Source organism: Bos indicus, chromosome 15 (genome assembly GCF_029378745.1).
Source record: "Bos indicus isolate NIAB-ARS_2022 breed Sahiwal x Tharparkar chromosome 15, NIAB-ARS_B.indTharparkar_mat_pri_1.0, whole genome shotgun sequence".
Classification (NCBI taxonomy): domain Eukaryota; kingdom Metazoa; phylum Chordata; class Mammalia; order Artiodactyla; family Bovidae; genus Bos; species Bos indicus.
The window spans coordinates 75,319,761-75,341,287 of record NC_091774.1 but is presented as its reverse complement, the minus strand read 5'-3'; the positions used below and the strand labels follow the sequence as shown (position 1 = coordinate 75,341,287).

At 48.7% G+C, this 21,527-nt stretch overlaps 1 protein-coding gene across 6 annotated transcripts in view; it reads right to left on the bottom strand.

The window, feature by feature from the left end:
• TSPAN18 (tetraspanin 18) overlaps window positions 1-21,527 on the bottom strand; it is a 215,123-nt gene that overhangs the window by 168,697 nt on the left and 24,899 nt on the right. For all 6 annotated transcript variants that reach the window (XM_070804100.1, XM_070804103.1, XM_070804099.1 and 3 more), the window contains one exon: window positions 5,147-5,228. The gene's annotated coding sequence lies outside the window, so the exon portion shown is untranslated. The remainder of the gene's footprint in view (window positions 1-5,146; window positions 5,229-21,527) is intronic.

Below are 21,527 nucleotides of genomic sequence, written 5' to 3'. Positions count from 1 at the left end.
GGCTTAGTTGTTCCGCGCCATGTGGGATCATTCCGGATCAGGGATCGAGCCCGTGTCTCCTGCATTGGCAGGTATATTCTTTACCACTGAGCCACCCAGGGAAGCCCTAGTTTACACTGTTAACCAATAAAAAAGGTGGCTGGGTGTAGCAGGATGATCACCAGTCCAGGTCAGAAGACTTGCAGACTAAGCCCATCTCCTTCCATAGCTCTGTGACTTTGGGCAAGGCATTTCCCCTCTGAGATGCTGAAACGCATCTGAAAATGAATACTCCCTCCCTCTTTGCCACATCTGGCTATTTGAAAGTTCTTCAGCTGTGATTCATAGTGTGGATATATGTCATTTCTTAAAAAAAATAAAACCTTTTAAGGGCATGTTATGTTCATTTTTGCTACGTGAACAGAAAAGTAATACTTTGCTTATTCTTTAGATGAGGAAGTTTAGACTTATTATTAACTATCCATGATGTGAAGGAGTGGTCACCCCACAGAGTGAAGGGTCAGTCTGGCCTTGTTCTCACAGCCAACCAGGTCAAGGAGAGGGGGCATTTCAGAGGGAAAAACACAGGGACAATGTGTGTGTGGTCCTGGGATGAACTTGTGCAAATTTAAAACAACTTGAAAAAGAAAAGAAAGGAAAGGCTTGGTATGGACAATATCCTGGAGGGCAGAGAAGGACCAGGTTACTGTCGTGAGCCACAGGTAGATGAGCTGGACTGGGACTCAGGTCTTCCTCCAAATCACACTAGGGTTGGGTAAGAGGTTAGTCAAGCTCACCTGGACCACTGTCTTCTGTTTGGCATCTCTAAAGCCTTTCCAGAATCAAGGAAAATCAGGATATCTCCCTCATTCACCTCTTTCAACTTTATCATGGCCTCTTCACCTCAGTGACTGAAGCTTTAGTTCAGGGTCACATCTTCTCTGCCCTGGATCATCCTGGCAGGCTCCCAACCAGCCTCCCTGACTGTGCTTTATCTTCCTCTAAACCAGTAGTGCACAATCATGGCTGTACATGGGAATTACCTGGGGAGTTTTAAAATATACTAATACTCTTCTTAAAATTTACACATAAAGCTACAGTAATCAAAACAGCATGGTAACGGCATAAGGATAGGCATACAGACCAGAGGACAGCAAGGAGACCAAACGAGTCCATCCTAAATGAAATCAATCCTGAATGTTCATTGGAAGGACTGATGCTGAAGCTGAAGCTCCAATACTTTGGCCACCTGATGTGAAGAGCTGACTCACTGGAAAAGACTCTAATGCTGGGAGAGATTGAGGACAGGAGGAAAAGGGGATGACGGAGGATGAGATGGCTGGATGGCATCGCCGACTTGATGGACATGAGTTTGAGCAAATTCCAGGAGGCAGTGAAGGACAGGGAAGCCTGGTGTGTTGCAGTCCATAGGGTCACAAAGAGTTGAACAAGACTTATAGACTAAGCAACAACAACAAATAGATCCGTGGAATAGAATTGAGAATTCAGAAACAAACCTATACATCCATGGCCAATGAACTTTCAACAAGGGTGCCAAGACTATGCAGTGGGGGAAAACAGTCTCTTCAGTGGTAGTCCAAGGATATTCAAGTGCCAAAGAATGAAGTTGGACTCCTACCTCAAACCATATACATAAATTAACTCAGAATGAATCGATGGCCTAAATATAAGAGCTAAGGTCTTAAAACTCTCAGAAGAAAACATGGAGGTGAATCTTTATTAGTTTGGATTTGGCAACGGAGTCTTAGACATGACACCGAAAGCACAAGCAACAAAAGGGAAAATAGACAAGTGGGTAGAGGCTCCACTGCGGTGGCAGCCAGGCCTTCTTCACCACCACCCACCCCCACCAGCCACCTGCCTCCTGCTGGGAGATCTCAGCAGGAGGATGATCTGCAGGCTTCCAGGAAGCTGCCTTCACTCATTTGCTCGGCCTGCTGTAAAGGGCTGGCTGGGGAGATGAAAACATCAAGGGACTCCCCATTCTTCCTGAGCTCCAAACTCCACGCAAGGCTGGGCAGAGAACATAGGAGCAGTGCCAGCATGGGTGCCTGCCGTGGTGCATCACTGCAGGCATGCAGGGTGCTCTTAAGCCACATGGGGACCACCATGAACGCCATGGGGTGATGATGTGAGTCCTGGGGGGTGCTTCATGAAAGTCTTAGCTGCCTCTGTAGTACTATGCGGGGTCCCTAAGGACATACACCATGCGCCTCTGGAAATGTGAACGAGTGCCTTTGAGGGGGCTGCGGGTGCTGTGGGGTGCTATGGCAAACACTCACTTTAGGGCAGGAACCCTGGGTTTGGGTCCTAACCTTGCTGCTTTTTAGAGGTGAACCCTAGAATAATTTACCACTTTCCAAAATCCCAATTGTCCTTAAAAAGAGTTTACTAATACCTGCCTCCCTGGGGAGGATCTGTGACTACCTCCAGAGAGGGTCCAGGAACGATCACTGGGAGTCAAACATAAACCATGGAATTAGGGCTCAGGAAGAACTGTTCACACCCGACATGGCCTCACGCCCCAGGAGTGTCAGTGCAGAGAGCTGACACAATCCAGGCGCTTCCTCTCGGGCCATTTTTAGATCACGTACAGAAAGAGGTATGTGTCTCCAGGGTGACCCCACTGTGTGCTCACAAACACCCAGCTTTCTCATGTCAAGAGCCCAAGCCTCTTCACAGAGGTCACCTCGGAAGGCCACCCACATCATTCCAGGGAGCGACCCTCATTCAAAGCAAACAGGAGCATCGCGCTGGCGATTTCCTGGCCCTTACAACCACCCAGTGGGGGTGCATGCTATTTGCCCACTTAATAGATAAGAAAACGGAGATCATTCTGGGTGATCAAAGCACTCATCTGGAGTCAAACAGCTACTGAAGGGCGGAGCTGGGACTCAGCCTCTGTCAGTCTGGCTGAGAGGCCGGCAAACATTTCCCACAACAGTGCACGCCTGTCTGCCCGTAGCTGATGGTCATCTTTACGTGCTCCCTGTGACTATAACATTTCTGTTTCCTGATTAACCACAGAGGCCAGGCGAGATCACTGCCGTCTCAGCAGCCTTGCTGATGGTAAACCAAGATCAACAGCCTCCTTACTGTTTTTCTTTCTGTACTTCAAGAGACTCTTTCCTCTCACCCAAGGCCCAAGGCTTCCCCCGATGGAGAAACGTCCCTTAAAGAAAGATCCTGAGGAAGTGAAGCTATTTCTGACTCACTTCAGCGCCTTCCCCTGATTAAGAAAATCAGGCAGGAATCCAGGTTCTGATAAGGTGATTGCTTCCTGCGGGGATCAGGAGGTTTACATAGAATATTATGGCTGAGGTGGCTGGTTGAGCCCGGCGAGCTGCAGGACAGATGCTGGGAGGGCTCCAGAGAAGCCCCCCACCCCCGATTCCTGGCCTCAGTGCTCCTCTGCATTGTCCACTTGGGTGGCCCTTGACCTGGTCCTGCTTTATCTGCTTCTAGGACCTGGCCACCCTGCCTTGGATTTCAACCTAAAATAACCCCAGCCAGCCAGGAGGCACACTCCACCGTTGACAGGATGAGCTTGGAAACTGGTGGAGTATCAGATTAGTGACTCAGAAAGTGACCAAGTACAAGCTCAATCCCGGGCACCAGAAAACCAAGACCCGCAGAGATTTTAACAAGAACCCCAACTTAAAAAAAAAATTGTTAAAAAGATCTTCGTGTCTTTTTCAAGAAATGAAGTTCAGAGATGTGATTTGGTTTCAAGGGATTTTTTGACCTTAAGATTCAAGTCATAGAACCGGTAAGCAAAATGCACAAGAATGGTCAGGTAGTTCAGAGAGGTGCTTCAGATTCAGCCACACAGTGCTGTGTGACCTTGAGCGAGTCACTTAACCTCTCTGAGACCCGGTTTTCTCTTCCCTAAGATGGAAGTGACAATAGGGCTGTTGGTGCAGGAACTGCAACTTAACCCTGCACTCGGCATGGAGAAGCTTCATTCAAGGTTAGCAAATCTGACTCTTCTGATTAGCGGGGACTCAAACACAGTTCCATCTGCATCTCTGTGGTCTGCACCTGTGGTCTTTCCCCTGAGGGTCTGCGTCATCCTTTACTCAAGACAGGCAATCAGATCTCTCAGAGCTTTCCAATCCCCTCTCCTCGCCACAGACTGGACCAAACCGCTGCCTCCCTGTCACTCCCCCGACCCCATACCACCACCTGTTCCTTCCTGTAGCTCAGCCCTGGTCTTGGGACCTCAGCAACTGGGGACGTGTGGTTGGAACAGAGATTCAAGTCACTGCTGCCCCATATTTACAGATGAGGAAATGAGGCACAGTCTGAGAGCCAGAAGCCAAACATCCTGGCTCCTCATTCAGGAACTTTCAGGGAAAAAATGAGGCAACCCGGCCTATCACCAGACCTGGGATGGTGAGCAGCCCAAGAAGCTTCTAGAACCCAAGAAGCAGACCAAGGCTTTTCCATTCCCAATTCCATCGTGGAATGTGATGGCTGATCCTAGTACTTGTGGATTTAAACTTTATCCAAAAAGAGTCTTGGAATGGGGGAGGCGATGAGGGAAGAGGTTGGGGGAGGGGATGAGGGGAGAGACATGGGTGGAAATCACCCTAGGAAGGTATTTCCTTCCCACAATCCCAAGATTACGGTGGGTGTGGGGGAGGGGGTGTGGGAGGGAGGGGAAGTGTGGGGGAGGTGTGGGGGAGAGGTGTGGGGGAGGTGAGGGGAGGGGCATGTGGGGGAGGGGAAGGAGGGGTCTTTGACAGAGGTGGGACCCTCTGTGAGCCTCCAGGAACTCTGCTTTCCCCCAGAGGCTCACCTCCTCCAGCCCTTCAACCCTCAGCTCTTGGGTTGTCTCAGGACCAACCCTGACCTTCTGCCCCACAGTGGGGCAGCACCCAGTCTGGTGAGATTCCCGCTTCAGCGTCAGCCTCCTTCTCCTCATCCCTCACCCCTCACCTTTGCTCCCATCATGCAGCAAACATCTGGGGGTGAGGACAAGAGGAAAGCCGCCTTTCGCCTGCCCTGCAGCCTCCAGCACAAGCTGAGAGCTTTCTCACTCAGCCACAGAGGGTCTGGTCTGGGAGCAGGGAAAGGAGAGAAGAAGATTCGAGCCTCTTATTTGAATAAATTGAGATCCACGCCTCCGGGGCACCAAACTTACCTTTTTCAACTGGTGTCTTCTCCTGTCTGGGGTGTCAAGATTCTCCTGAGGTCTCTTTCTGATGGTGGCTTCAGGATAAACTCTAGAAGGAGGACAGAGAGAAATACATTTTAAAAGGCTAAGGGGGCCTTCCCTGGTGGCTCAGGGGTAAAGAATCCGCCTGTCAATGCAGGAGACGTGGGTTCGATCCCTGATCCGGGAAGATCCCATGCACCACGACTACTGAGCCCACACGCCACAACTACTGAAGCCCGTGTGTCCTAGAGCCGGCGATCCACACCACACAAGCCACCGCAATGAGAAGCCCGCACACCACAATTAGACAGTGGCCTCCACTCGCCCCGACTGGAGAAACGCCCACGCAGCAACGAAGACCCAGCACCGCCAAAAATAAATAAATAAGGCAAGGGATGGGGGGCATGCAGCTTCTGGGGCCACGTCTCTTAGATGTTCCCCCACTCTCACCTCCCATCTCTGCGGGAGGTGATACAGAAGCCAGACAGGGCCCAGCAAGACAGAAGCAAGCATCCAGCCCCACCGAGGGTCCCAGGATGGTGTCCCCAGTGCCTAGAGCCCGGGGTATATTTTCAATCTTTCAAAATAACCCCGGGAGCCTGTACAACGGCCCTGTGATGACACGGAGCGGGCTGATCGCAGCACCGCACTGTGTCTCTTTGCTTCTAGCTAGAATGTTATCAACTTGGTGTGGGGACTCCACTTTCTTCAGGCGAAGTAAAGGCTCTCTGAGTCATTTTGAAAATGCGAAAGCGAATTAATCATTGCTTAATGAATGCAGGCTCTGGGGCAGACTCACACTTTCAAGATCTGGTATTCAGGCACAGATAAGTAGTAAGTGGAGAACACTCTGATGGTGAGAAAAACAACTCAGCTCCAGAGCCTAGGACCCAGAAATCCAGCCTCTCCCCACACCCCCCACCTCCTCTCTGTCAGTTTCATGTAGAGTTCGAAGGTCACTGGAGAAGGATCAAATTCACTGCATACCTGTCAGCCAAGGCTTAGGCTGGTTCCAGGGGACCAGCTCGTTCACATGCCCAGCTGAGCAAAAGACACAGCTGAGCAGAAACAGGGAGGGCCGGGGGCCCCCATCCCTGCCTTCCAATGACCCGGCCGCACAGAAGCCCCTATTAAATTTCATATTGCCTCAAATAATAATGACAATGATCCCAACACCCTCAACAATCTCATGAGAAAGTATGGCCCCGTTAGGAATGAGGACCACGATGAATTCCGAGGCGTTAACTTGCCCACACGGCCATGCTGCTGAAAAGGGACAGACCCGGGACGACACTCAGGGAAGTCAAGCCCTTGAAACTGCCCTCTCCATGGTGGGGGAGGCCTAGTTCAAGGAGAGCAATGAGTTCAAGGTCTGCCCTGTAGATCCCAGCACCAGAGCACCCTATGCATAAAAGAAGTTCTCGGAACTTCCTGCTGACTGATGGGGAACAAGGCTTGGCCAGAGGACATGACCTGGTTTTATTTGGCTATCTAATTTGGCTCTTTATTTGGATGCCTCAGACATCCACCCAGGCGGTGTCAGCCCAGGGGGCCTCAAGTGTCATGGGCCAGACTAAAGCTACAGTCAGAAGAATTCATGATATATATACATGTACAGATACACCTACAGCCATATCCGTCTCCATATACATCCATACACATATGGATAAGCTTGTATATGTATAAAAGTTTCATTTTTAACTACAAATGTGCGTTTTCCCATACTCATTTATCCTGTTTAACAGACTCACTGTGCAATCTCCGTAATATGACCTTCCAGGCTATAGTCCATGTAGTCACACATGTGTGTGTGTGCATGCTAAGTCATTTCAGTCATGTCTGACTCTTTGTGATCCCATGGACCATAGCCCACCAGGCTCCTCTGTCCATGGGATTCTCCAGGCAAGAATATTGGAGTAGGTTGCCATACCCTCATCCAGGGGACTTTCCCCGCCCAGGGATGGAACCTGCGTCTCTTGTGCCTCCTGCACTGGCGGGCAGGTTCTTTACCACCAGCACCATATTTGTGTACATGTGTGTATAAGCATGTACCCACGGTGGCCCACATGCAGACTGTGGGATCTTACACGTGTTATACAACCCCAGCTCTCTGTGAGACCGTGTCTACCTCTGCAAGTGAGCACACAAGCATCTTCTGGAGTCTTCTTCACAGTATCCATGGTCAGTGTGGACTACAGTCCCTCACCTCGCACCCCATGCATATGTGCGTATTTCCATTTTTGGCTGTTACCACCTTGTGGCCATGGGCCCCTTGGTGCACTCATTTCTGTGTGGATGTTTTCAAGCACTTCCAAAGCCTGGATGCCTCGAAGTTGGACAGCCAGGCAGAGGCTCTGCAAACATCACATTTGACAAACTGCCTTCTCCCTATTGTTGTTGTTGTTGTTTAGCCACTTAGTCTTGTCTGACTCTTTCGCGACCCCATGGACTGTAGCCCTCCAGGCTTCTCTGTCTGTGGGATTTCCCAGGCAAGAGTACTAAAGTGAGCTGCCATTTCCTTCTCCAGGGGATCTTCCCAACCCAGGGATCAAACCCAAGTCTCCTGCATTGGCAGGCGAATTCTTTAGTGCTGAGCCACCAGGGAAGCCCCACAATACTGGATTTACTCCCTTCAAATAGCAGGGCAGGAGCCCCTTTGCTTGAATGCAAATTTGAACTCAGAGTTCAGCCTGCAGAGTTTTTCTGTTCACCTCCTGGTGGCCTGGGAGGTCGTGTTCCCTGGATGAGGCAGGATTTTATTTCTTGTCTTATGTAGCTGTCCACTGTTCCACTTCCCCGGAGCATCTCTGTGTTCCTGGTCCACCTGAGCCCGGGAACTACATTTACAGGCTCAGAACTGATAATGAGCTTTTATGAGCTCTAGGGACCGTGAGGAACACGTATTAATGTCAAGTGTGCCCGTCAGCCACACAGCCTGTGTGAATGTCACACATTAACAAAATTAAAGGCTGCAGCCACGCTGGGAAGGAGCCGCGGGCTGCGTGTCAGGAGGTGTGAGCAAGGCCCGTCAACAACAAAATTACTTTTCGGGTTTTGCACTCCCGAGCCTGAAGCTGTCTTCACTCTTCGATGGAATTCTGTCTTCCTGCGCCTAAGAGGAGATTAGTTTATTACCAGCCTGCCAGGAGAGGTGAAATCCGGCACTAATCCTAATTCCCATTTAAGCAAATCTGCATTGTGTGAGGGAAACCAGCTGGGCTCGGAATTTCTTCCCCTCTCCCCTGAGATCTCCTCCCAGCCCCATCCTCTCTGTGGGGGAGGAAGTCACTACAGATGTTAGACCCAGAGCCCTCTGAGGAGGGGAAAAGAATCCTAGGGTTTAGGGCCAAGACGGCAATGTGGGGGCCGGGGCTGGGGGCTGGTGACAAGAGGCAGCATCGAAAGGTGGCCGGCAGGGTGATGGAGTCTGAGGTTGACCAGGCAGTCTTGTGCCCTGGACTTGCTCTTGCTTTTATCCAAAGTCCCCCACCCACCCCCTCCACCTGCAGGTTTAAAGTGAAACAGGTTGGAATTCTGTTGTTGTTCAGTCGCTCACTCACTCTTTGTGAACCCATGGACTGCAGCACGCCAGGCTTTCTTGTCCTTCCTGTCCTTACCATCTCCCAAAGCTTGCTCAAACTCATGTCCGTTGAGTCGGTGACGCCATCCAGCCATCTCGTTCTCTGTCGCCCCCTTCTCTTCCTGCCTTCAATCTTTCCCAACATCACGGTCTTTTCCAATGAGTTGGCTCTTCACATCAGGTGGCTAAATTATTGGAGCTTTCAGCTGCAGCATCACTGACTACGCTAAAGCCTTTGACTATGTGGATCACAATAAACTGTAGAATCCTGAGTCCACCTCTGACAAGCTCTGTGACCTTGAGCAAATGAACTTCCTGCTCCACGCCTCAGCTCCTCATCTGGGAAACAGGGTTAACAACAGCTGATGACTCATACAATGTGAGGATGACATGACGAATGTACACACAGGACTCAGCTAAGAGCCTGACACGTAATACCCTCTCTCTTGAATGTAAGACTCCATGGGTTATAATTGCACCATCATTTTATGGGTTTCTGATAAAGAGAAAACAGTGCCTGTTAAGCTATTTGATTAAGGCATCACTTTTTGTATGATGCACCCTCATTTCAGAGACCTTAAAGTATTTTTTTAACAAGGGTGCCTTCAGTTCAGTTCAGTCGCTCAGTTGTCTGAGCAACTCTTTGCAACCCCATGGACTGCAGCACGCCAGGCTTTCCTGTCAATCAACAACTCCCAAAACTTGCTCAAACTCATGTCCATTGAGTCGGTGATGCCATCTAACCATCTGTCGTCCCCTTCTCCTCCTGCCTTCAATCTTTCCCAGCGTCAGAGTCTTTTCCAAGGAGTCAGTTCTTCACATCAGGTGGCCAAAGTATGGAATTTTCAGCGTCAGCATCAGTCCTTTCAATGAATATTCAGGACTGATTTCCAGTAGGACGGACTTGGTTGGATCTCCTTGCAGTCCAAGGGACTCTCAGGAGTGTTCTCCAACACCACGGTTCAAAAGCATCAATTCTTCAATGCTCAGCTTTCTTTATAGTCCAACTCTTACATCCATATGTGACCACTGGAAAACCCATAGCCTTGACTAGATGGACCTTTGTTGGCAAAGTAATGTCTCTGTTTTTTAATATACTGTCTAGGTTGGTCATAACTTTCCTTCCAAGGAGTAAGCGTCTTTTAATTTCATGGCTGCAATCACCATCTGCAGTGATTTTGGAGCCCCAAAAAATAAAGTCTGTCACTGTTTCCCCATCTATTTGCCATGAAGTGATGGGAGTGGATGCCATGATCTTCATTTTCTGAATGTTGAGCTTTAAGCCAACTTTTTCACTCTCCTCTTTCAAGAGGCACTTTAGTTCATCGCTTTCTGCCACAAGGGTGGTGTCATCTGCATATCTGAGGTTATTGATATTTCTACCAGCAATCTTGGTTCCAACTTGTGTTTCATCCAGCCTGGCATTTAGCATGATGTACTCTGCATATAAGTTAAATAAGCAGGGTGACAATATACAACCTTGACATACTTCTTTCCCAACTTGGAACCAGTCTGTTGTTCCATGTCCAGTTCTAACTGTTGCTTCTTGACTGCATACAGATTTCTCAGGAGGCAGGTCAGATGGTCTGGTATTCCTGTCTCTTTAAGAGTTACTATAGGCAAGAATCCCTTAGAAGAAATGGAGTAGTCCTCATAGTCAACAAAAGAGTTCGAAATGCAGTACTTGGGTGCAGTCTCAAAAACAACAAAATGATCTCTGTTCATTTTCAAGGCAAACCATTCAATATTACAACAATCCAAGTCTATGCCCCAACCAGCAATGCTGAAGAAGCTGAATTTGAACGGTTCTATGAAGACCTACAAGACCTTCTAGAACACCCAAAAAAGATGCCCTTTTCATTATAAGGGACTGAAATACAAAAGTAGGAAGTCAAGAGGTACCTGGAGTAACAGGCAAATTTGTCCTTGGAGTACAAAATGAAGAAGGGCAAAGGCTAACAGAATTTTACCAAGAGAACACACTGGTCATAGCAAACACCCTCTTTCAACAAAACAAGAGAAGACTCTACACATGGACATCACCAGATGATCAATACTGAAATCAGATTGATTATATTCTTTGCAGCCAAATATGGAGAAGCTCTATACAGTCAGCAAAAACAAGACCAGGTGCTGACTGTGGCTCAGATCATTAACTCCTTATTGCCAAATTCAGACTTAAACTGAAGAAAGTAGGGAAAACCACTAGACCATTCAGGTATGATTTAAATCAAATCCCTTAGATTATACAGTGGAAGTGACAAACAGATTTAAGGGATTAGATCAAATAGAGTGCCTGAAGAACTATGGACAGAGGCTTATGCCATTGTACAGCAGGCAGTGATCAAGACCATCCCCAAGAAAAAGAAATGCAAAATGGTTGTCTGAGGAGGCCTTACAAACAGCTATGAAAAGAAAAGAAGTGAAAGGCAAAGGAGAAAAGGAAAGATATACCCATTTGAATGCAGAGTTCCAAAGAATAGCAAGGAGAGATAAGAGAGCCTTCCTCAGTGATCAGTGCAAAGAAATAGAGGAAAACAATAGAATGGGAAAGACTAGAGATCTCTTCAAGAAAATTAGAGATACCAAGGGAACATTTCATGCAAAGATGAGCACAATAAAGGACAGAAATGATACGGACCTAACAGAAGCAGAAGATATAAAGAAGGGTGCCTTGGAATCCATGAAATATACAATAAGGGCTTAGTCAATGCTAGTTAGTGATGATACTAGCCAGGTACTCCCATTTTGCAAGGTCTGGTTCAAAACTTAGATTTTCTTCCTCATCTTCTTTCTTCCAAGCAAAGCAAATCTGCATTTTAAAATAAATGTATAGGAAAAAAATCTGACAGCCACTTTAGTATCCTGGATAAGACCAGATGAGAGACTTAAATATCTACCCTGATGTTTTCTACTCTATATTAAAATTGAAATAGTACACACACACACACACATATATATATATTTGTTCAATAGTGTACACACTAGGAGTATACAGCCTACTGGCTTTTCAAAAGCAGAGCACCCTGTGGAACGGGACACCCAAATCAAAGACTTCCCTATTCTCCCAGTCATTGTTTCTCTTCCATCCCAGGTCCCCCCAGTCATCCCTGTTTCTCTGTCCTCACTGCCGCTCCCTGCTGGTCCCTGCCTGGGCACAGCCCGAGGTCGGCTGTCTGCTTACTGCAAGTAGGCTCCGTCTTGTCTGCCAGCCTGCTGCCTCTGTTCCATCCAACATGCCCTCTCCTTTGCTGTCAGACAGAGCCCATGTCTTTCTCTTCTGCTTCAGTGGGTTTCCTGGCCTCCCTCTACCTATACACAGGACCTTTTATCATCTGACCCCTGGCTGCCTTTCCAGGCCCATTTTCAGGTCCTTGCAATATGCACAGACTCCATAGTCAAACTGAACTGACCTGGACACTCATGCTACACCACCACACTCAGTCGGATCTGGCTGTTTTTCATTCTGCCTGGAGGTCCATTCTGTCTTTCCTAATCCTGAACTTCAGCCCCACCCCCACATCCCCAAATCACTAGGAAAAGTCCTAGTGTTTTGGAAAACTTATCCTGCAAAACCCTTCTTCAATATCTGCTCTGAGAAACCTTCCCAGACGTACACAGGCACGATTAATCACTGTTCTCTGGGCTCTTATAACACTTTGTGTATATAGGTAGTAAAGTCTGCATCGAAGCACAGTCTATTTTTTTGTTCATGTGATTTTTCTCCTCCATCAGACTGAAGGATGTGGGTGATGTCTTACCCACTCTGTGGTCTCAATTCCTGACTCAGCACATAATAGCTGGATGAATGGATAGTTGCTATGATAGATGAATAGATGGATGGGTAGAGAGTGAAGAAGAACTGAATGGTAGAAGAGAAAAAGGAACTAGATTGTAGTTGGTTGCAGAGATGGATAAATAATTAAAGATATAGAAAGACGAACGATGGATACATGCATGCAGAAATGTACAGATAAATGGATGCAAGCATGCATGGATGCATGGAAACAGAAATGGATGACCGATGATACACGTAGATGGATGGATGGGTGATGGATGGATGGACAGGTAAACGGAGAAATGAATAGGAGGACGGATGGAAGTGACTGTATCTATAAAAGAACGGGTTTTATATGAAAAGTAGGAAGGCAGAACTTGGTTAATGGAGATAAGAGAAGGAACGAAAGACTCTTAACTATTTGTGTAACTTTCTGTGGACCCCAAGAGGCTATGTTTTTTCCAGTAGTCATGTACAGATGTGAGAGTTGGATCATAAAGAAGGCTGAATGCCAAAGAATTAATGCTTTCAAACTGTGATGCTGGAGAAGACTCCCGAGAGTCCCTTGGACAACAAGGAGATCAAACCAGTCAATCCTAAAGGAAATCAACCCTAAATATTCATTGGCAGGACTGATGCTGAAGCTGAAGCTCCAATACTTTGGCCACATGATGCAAAGAGTTGATTCATTGGAAAAGACCATGATACTGGGAAAGATTGAAGGCAGTAAGAGAAGGGGATGACAGAGGATGAGATGGTTGGATGGCATCCCCAACTCAATGGACATGAGTTTGAGTAGACTCCAGGAGATGGTGAAGGACAGGGAGTCTGGTGTACTGCAGTCCATGGGGTCACAAGGAGTCGGACACAACTTAGTGAATGAACAGCAACAAAATGGGTGAAAAGTCAGGCTCAGTGGACAGTGTAGAACCATTTGGATGATTACCTGTGAGTAGGCTCAAAGGGAGCAAACCCCCACTAGAGCCTGCTGCCTTTCTGCAATGTGGGGCAGGGTGGGTGGTAGGTGGAATGCCCTCAGCATCAAATGGCAGTGAGCACCATGGTCAAGAGACCAGGCTTTCCTCTCCCACAGGCCTAGGTATGAGTCTCAACTAGGCCACCTGCCACCCTTGGGGCCTTGGGAAAGTTCCTTATCCCACTAAACCTCACATTAGTCATATGCAAATTCTGGACCACCATAGTCCTACCTCAGTGGCCTGAGCTGTATATTAGATGAGCTGCTGGTGCTGCTAAGTCACTTCAGTCGTGTCCGACTCTGTGCGACCCCATAGACTTCACCCACCAGGCTTCCCCATCCCTGGGATTCTCCAGGCAAGAGTACTGGAGTGGGTTGCCATTGCCTTCTCCAATTAGATGAGCTAAGGGATTATAAGTGATTCTCACGGTGCTCAGCACAGAATAAGCCCTCAGAGCCCAGAGAAATTACATGAAAGAACTTGTTGCTACTTTCTATAAAGAGGGTAGTGGCCATGATCAGTGGTTCCAAGCACAGTCCTCGGACCCTGCCCTCTCTCCTTCAGGGGTCTACACTCAGAACCGGTGGCATCTACACCCTGTTGTACAGCCTACCACTTTAATTCACAATAGATGGACTTTCTAACTGATTACATAGTAAGTTTCCAGATGATGTTGAAGATGACTAATTGAGAGCCTCTTGATATCCTAGAATCCCAAGTCAGTAGGATTTCAGAGTGGAGAGCTGGGAAGTCTTCCTGGAAGAGGCAGCAAGAAAAGGACAGAAAAGAAGGTGATCAGCTCAATGATGAGCCTTTTCCTGGCTAGCTCCTGTTTTCTCTCTCTCTTTCTCTCTCTCTCTCTGTTTTTCTCCCTCCCTATCTACTAGCCACCCTACATGGACCAGCCTTCCTTCTGAATTCTGTGATCACAAGGACTCTGGGTCTTGAGCCCCAAGAAGGGACAGCATCCTCGGCGAGTCCTGGAAGCCAGCTCAGCCTTGGGCCCCCTCGCCCCACACCGATGCCAGGCCACAGGATCCAGGCTGGGCTGCAGCCAGCCGGATGCATCGCTTGTAGACGGATAAAAGCTCTGCAGTTTATGGCTCCAAAGCAAAGCTGGGGCTTTGTTTGGCTTTGTTTTAAATTAGCAAGGCAGGGGGTTGGCGTGGGGGTGGGGGAGAGGGAGAGGAGCCAAGGCTTGTTCAGGACGAGTTCCTGCTGCGTCCTGCATCTCAAAGATCCCCTGGGCAACCCTTAATGAAGCCGCCTGAGCTCATCACGCCTCTGCCTTGCCTCTCCACCTGCACTTGTCTCGCTGGGGGAGGGAGAGGGCTTCCCAGGGCCGCCCGCCCTGTCACTCAGCCCCATTACCCTCTGTTCCCGTGATGAGTCCCTGAATGAGCCTGTTAATTGTGTCCCAGGGTCTCGATGGGGCTGAAGTGGGAGCCGTGACATCCTCAGAAAGACTGGGAGGTATGATTTATCTTTGCTCGGGGAGGGGAGGGATGCACCTGCCATCGGGCACAGTGCAGGGGGCGCTGGCACTGCTAGCCAGGGCCCAGGATGATCTGCCTGGTCGGTGAGGGACTCCCAACCTGAGCTCAATAGCTCTTGGTGGCTTGGGGAGGGTGGAAGGGCCCCCGAAGAGAGAGGCACCTTCCCCACAAATTAACATGTGAAACTGTTAATTCTCACTGCAACTGTCGTTGGTAATCATCTCCCCTTCTCGGCACCTGCTGTCAGGCCTGGAGTTGTTCCGCACATGCCAGTCAGGGTCTCTGGTGCTCTCTGCATGGTACTGGGATCCATGGGACAGATGCCACCCCTACGGTGCCTGACAGAACAGGAAGGGCAACTGGTGAGACTGCCCTTCATCAGCGGGCAATGCTCTGCATCTGCTCCCCCTCTTTCCCGACTGGAAGCACTTTTTGGTACCTGAAGGGGCGGGGGGACAAAGGCTGTGCCTCCCCTAGAGCAGACTGTACTTCTGATCTTCATTCCTCTTCCTCCCATGCTGCAAGGAGAGAATTGCCACTCTTCCCATTTCTCAGATGAGGAAAGTGAACTGAGCCACAGGGTTTTTAGGTAACTAAACACTGGTTTGTGAGCATGTTAAGTCGCTTCAGTCATGTCCGACTCTTTGCGACCCCATGGACTGTAGCCCGCCAGGCTCTTCTGTCTATGGGGATTCTCCAGGCAAGAATACTGGAGTGGGTTGCCATGCCCTCCTCCAGGGGATCTTCCTGACCCAAGGATCGAACCCACATCTCTTATGTCTCCTGCACTGCCAGGTGGGTTCTTTACCACTAGTGCCATGGGGGAAGCCCAAACATTGGTTTAGTTCATAGTGAAAGGGGAAAAGAATCAATAAGACTATCTGCCAAGTAAGGCTCACTCATTCTCACAAGGAGACTGGGGCTCCCGCAGACCTGCCAGACAAGCTCCCAGAGGGACCCAGGAGCCCTAATGGTTTGAGGGACTTTTCTCTGAAGATGGAGCCTGACTTGCTTGGCCCCAGCTTCACTGTGTCACCTGAAGCACAGAGAAAGGAAAGATCTGAGCCCCAGTACTCTTGTGCTAAGTGGCCAGCATCCTCTCTTCACTAACAAAGGGAGGAAGTGATGCTCAGAGAGGTCACTTGTCTGCCGTGACGGAGCTGGACCAGGCAGAGGGAGGACCAGCGCTCATGATGCTGTCTGTAGCCAAAGTTCTGGAGCCGCTTCTCTGGAGTCCAGTGTGCATTAGGCTAACCCCGTAAGTATCCTGTCTCCAGAGGATGCATCTGAGAAGTTCTCAGGCCTTTGGGCTGTTTGGACAAAGATGTCTGGCGTTTCAAAGGCTTCAAGAACAATCCAGCATTTCCCAGTATAGGGTTCAAGAAAAGCTGAGACCGTCTCAGTGCTGAAGCTGACTTTGGCATAAAATGAGTCTCAACACGCTGCAGACCCTGAACTCAATGGGGATCCACTGTGCAGCCAGCTTTATACCTACGGGAACGCCTGTCTGAGGCTATTCTGCCTCTGAGAGAATCAGTATTAAAAAGCCACACGACAGTAATAGAGATGTTTCCAAACCAGCCGCCCTGCCGTTAGCCAGGAAGCCGAAAGCTGAGAACTCATAACTGAAGGGCCAAGCCTGCAGCCCACCACAGCTCTCCTCTGCAATGTGGGGCTATTAATTCAGCCTTTACAACCCGCAGGGCTGCGGTGGAATCGGAAAAAGGCACCTCAACTCCTTGTAATTCTTCCCTGCTCAATATATTTCCCTGTAAATATATTCCAATGCAGAAAAGGGTCTGCGGGAGGTGAGACGGCAGATCTATTAGCATTTTGATGGGTTTTTCCCAACACATGGAACAAGAGGGCTTTAAAATTCATCGCTCAGAGATTAATCCTTCCATCACCCCTCTCCCTCCACAGCTGGAGGTGGCCAAGAACTTTTTACCCCTTTCAGACCTTGATTAGGAAAAAGAAAGTTAGGAACTCAGCTCAGTCTCAAGAGTGCTACAGAGAAGAGAGAGCTGCGTTATCTAGACTGAGTGTGTAGAGCCCTCCAAACACAATTAAATGGCAGAATCAGGCATGGGGGGTGAGGGGGGGCAGTCAGAAGGCTGAGATACTAAGTGGGGGTTGGGAGCTTCTCTGACTCAACAGAAGCACACAGCCAGTCCTGGAGAGGAGCCCTGCTAGCTCGGAACAGCACAGTTCATCTTTTGTAATGGACGAAGGCCAGGCCTCTTAACATGCCTGTTCGCTCACTCGACAAGCGTGGCAGAAGAATCACTATGTGTCACCTATTAGGTGCTTGGGAAAGAAGGATCAGGAAGACGGTTCGGCTCAACAAATCTCTGCTCTCAGAAAACTCAGTCTAGATGGGGAGACAGAAGGAAATTGACAAATACAAGAAAATGCAGCAGGCGACTGAGGCCAATGTAGTTGCCCTGGGACCCCAAGGTGGGGGGGTTCGGTTCAGTTCAGTTCAGTCGCTCAGTCGTGTCCGACTCTTTGTGACCCCATGAACTGCAGCACGCCAGGCCTCCCTGGTGGGGAGGGTGGGGTACCTCAATCAAGCTGGGCTGAAGGACAAGTCACACCATTGGGGGACACCTGGTCCTTCCTCGAAACTTGCTTTTGAAAAAAAAAATGAATGTGAGGGAATATTAAGTTTGGAAGGTGAAGCGTGCCGTTAGCTAGGATATGATCAGGAAGAATATATACACACTGGTAGGATAAATAACTGAACTTTCAACATCACACTGGAGCACTGTTAAGCAGACTCACCCAAGGAGCAATTATCTAGGGCAGGGGTCCCAGACCTCCAGGATCTAATGCCTGATGATCTGAGGTGGAGCTGATGTAATAATAATAGAAATAAAGTGCACAATAAATGCAATGAGATTGAATCATCCTGAAACCATCCTCCCCTCCCCAGCCAGGTCTGTGGAAAAGCTATCTTCCGTGAAATAGGCCCCTGGTGACAAAAAGGGGTGGGGGACCGCTGATCTAGAGGATTCTAGAGAAATGTGACTTTGACTCATGGGAGGTCACAGATGAATTTGTAGATGTTTTTCAGTCTGGTAGAAAAGATAACCCAAAGGTGGGATTAAGCTTTGTGTATCCAATCCAGCCATCTTATCCCAGTATTCTTTCTCCCTTGCCTACATAACTGCTGACTCTCTAGTTCTCCTGAGAACCAGCTTTACCCACGAGCTTCTCCTGTTGGCTCCCTCACTTACAAGTTAAATCAGTCTTTGGTCTTTGTTCATTTTAGATTTACATGTGATTCAGGATTTATAATTTTTTGAAAAGTATACTTCGACAGTACACACCCAATTACACACACACACACACACATACATACATGCACACAATGCACAGCGGTAAAAGTGGAAAAAAACTACAGCAAAATGTTACCAGGGGGCATCTTTAGGTAACTGGTGTTTGTGTATGAGTGATTTTTACAATCAGAAAAAAAGCAATAAACATTATTTTTTAAACGGAGAAATACGCACCCATGTAAGATCCCCAGGCTAGCTAATACAAGCTGCTTGCTCATCCCGTCTGTCAGGGCATATGGGGCTCTAAGCACCTAAGTGGACCACCTCATTAAGGCCTCACCATCACACCATCCATGCCAAAACTACCATTACTCTTCCCATTCTACAGATGAGGAAATGGAAGCATACCAGTTAGCCTCAGATTCTGAATCTCAACAGTAAGAGCCAGGATCTGAACCCCAGGCAGCCTGGCCCCCACAGCCTGCCTGCCTAACCACCCTGCCAGACGCCTGCCTCCCAAGTGGAAAAGGAAGAAATAAACACATCTGCCAGGCTGCCAGGGTCAGGCTTGGAGAAGACCGTGTTCCCACCCACTCCCAGAGCACCATGTGCTGGGAAGTCGAGCGCAAACCTCGCCAGCCTTGAATTGAATTCACATGTGTCTCTCCCACACTTGCAGGCTGGGAGTGCTCTTCTCCATTCTTGGAATCTCCCATCAGGACTCAGTGGATGCTCAGCACATGTCTCAGAACACTTCTCTCCCTGCTCTGATGGCAACTCTTCTAGCTAACCCCGTTCAGGGACTCTAAAAGGTAGCCTCTAATTAATAGCACACTCCATCTCTCTCCTTGCCCACACAGGCACTACAGACTGGTTTATTACCTGTATCTTAAAGCAAAGGGCAGCCTGGCTTCAGCAAAGAGGGGTTCAGCGTGTTGGAAAGGGACCTGGCCTTGGAATCCTGGAGGACATGGGCTCCTGCCTCCAGATCACTGTGTGACCTTGGGCAAGCCACCAAGCATCTCTGGGCCATGGCCTTGCCCTTAAAATGGGCAAGAGGGAGCCGCTGTGCTGTGACGCCCCAGATGTCTTGCCAGCATCAATCTTGCTGTCGCTTCTGGGGTGTTTTATATGTAGCAGACGTGCAGCACATACCAGAGACCCATGCCTATTGATTCTTAGTAAAGCTCTTCACGTGGCAGGTCACTGCTGGTTAAATCTGTGCGGAAATTAGGTGTTGAGGGAAGAATACCCTGTGATCTGGAAAACCAAATTGGGGTGGAGGGCTGCAAAAGGGGGAGTGGGGAAAGTACTTCATCTCAATAGGGCTCTTAAGAGCCCCTACAAACTACCATATCTGTGGATTCATTCTGCCCACAATTTATTATTATTTACTTTGGTCAAATATGTTTACAGAGTTGGGCAGGATTGTTTGGGTAAATACTCTGTTTCAGAAGATTCCAAGCCAAAAGCCCCATTTTCCTTGATTTAACAATAAATATCCATCCACCTCTACCTATGACTTTGAGGAAGGCAGAAGAGAATAATTCAGAAATGTCAGCCGCTAAGTGTCAATATTGAAAAACACATCTCTAGGTGATTAATTAAGATCAATGGCCAAAAGAAACACAGGAGAGCCCTCTTCTTAAAATGGGAAATGATACTGCTAATGAAAATGATTCTAGCAGACGTGTCGGCCTCTGATGCCTGGGTGAGTTCATGCCCCTTTCAGGATCTCAGTTTCATTAACTGTTACCTAATGGCCTGTGATTCTCAGAATGGGTTTCCCAGGGGTTCCTCAGGAGACACCCACGAGGAGAGGGAGAGGAGAGGGGGGACCAGCCGCCTATGCCTGCTTCACCGGGGCAGCTCCTCTCTGAGTTGTTTTGGAGGCTTCATGGTGAACTTTTTTTGAGGTCTGTGACCACAAGTAAGTTGAATGCCACTGGACTAAGTAATCCCAGACCTTTTTCACTTTGGCGTCTGGAATCTGGGATGCTGAAGATGGCACCTTGGTTAAGAAACTCCAAGGTCATCTGACGGGCAAATGGTTTTTCATCCAAAGGCCTAATAGTGGTCCGTGTGGAACAGTACTGGGGACAGAATGCCTCTGACTCTGGGATGGGCTCTCTGAATGTGCATGCATGTGTGCTCAGCCGCTTCAGTCGCCTCTGACTCTTTGTGACCCTCTGGACTGTAGCCCGCCAGGCTCTTCAGTTCATGGGATTCTCCAGGCAAGAATACTGGAGTGGGTTACCATGCCCGCCTCCAGGGGATCTTCCTGACTCAGGGATCGAATTTGTGCCTCCTGCATTGCAGGCAGATTCTTCACCCACTGAGCCACCTAGGAATCCTTTACAATGAGTGACTGAGGCCCAAAGAGGGTAAGAGATTTACCCAAGGTTCATAAGGAGCTTGTACTAGAGGAGGATTAATTTTCAGACTCCCATCTTGAAATCCCATTTCTTCCCACTCCACGTCGGCACCACTGGGCCACTCAGGACAGCGTGCTTTGGGGGTCAAAGCTTAGCACAAGTGCAGGTCGCTGCCCTGTCACAGACCCAGCTATGCCTCCCAGGCTCCTGTCTCACCACCCTTAAAATGGGAATGATTTTCATACATAACCTGTAGGGCTGTTGCAAGTACTCAGGAGGATAGTATATGCCATTTTTTGCCATAACCTGGGGCAAAGACAGGGACACAAAGTAAAGTGGATCCTTCCGCTGGGCTCGGTGCAGGAAGCATAGCATCTTTCTCCTGATTTCCACCCCCTTCCCGCATCAGCAGTGGCAAGCTGACCACCATCCCTGTTTCCCTGGTCACCTCTCCTGGGGATACCAAGAAGAAGAGGAATGGGATCCAGTGAGATGTTATGACGTTGTGTCCCTCCAAAGTCAAGCATGAATCACCGTCTTGAACTTTCTGGTTTCTCCTGACCTCATTTTAAGTTCTAGGCTCCAAATAAAACGATGTCTCCTCAGCACTGGGAAATGGCTAAAGAGCAACTTCAGGTTGGCGCACAGTCTGCCTAATGAGATGGAATCCACTCATTTGCAGCGTCAGGGAAATTAAGATGTGGAAGGAACTTTATCTCTGAGCCTCTGAGATACTGCAGAAGAAAGTGACGATCCCTCTAAATGCAAACTGGTCGCTTCGCCTCTGTTGTGAGAGAGGAAACCAAGGTCCAGAGAGGCTGAGTGATTCTGCCTGCGTCACACAGCCATAGAGTCTTTGGGTTAAAGAAACTGGGTGAG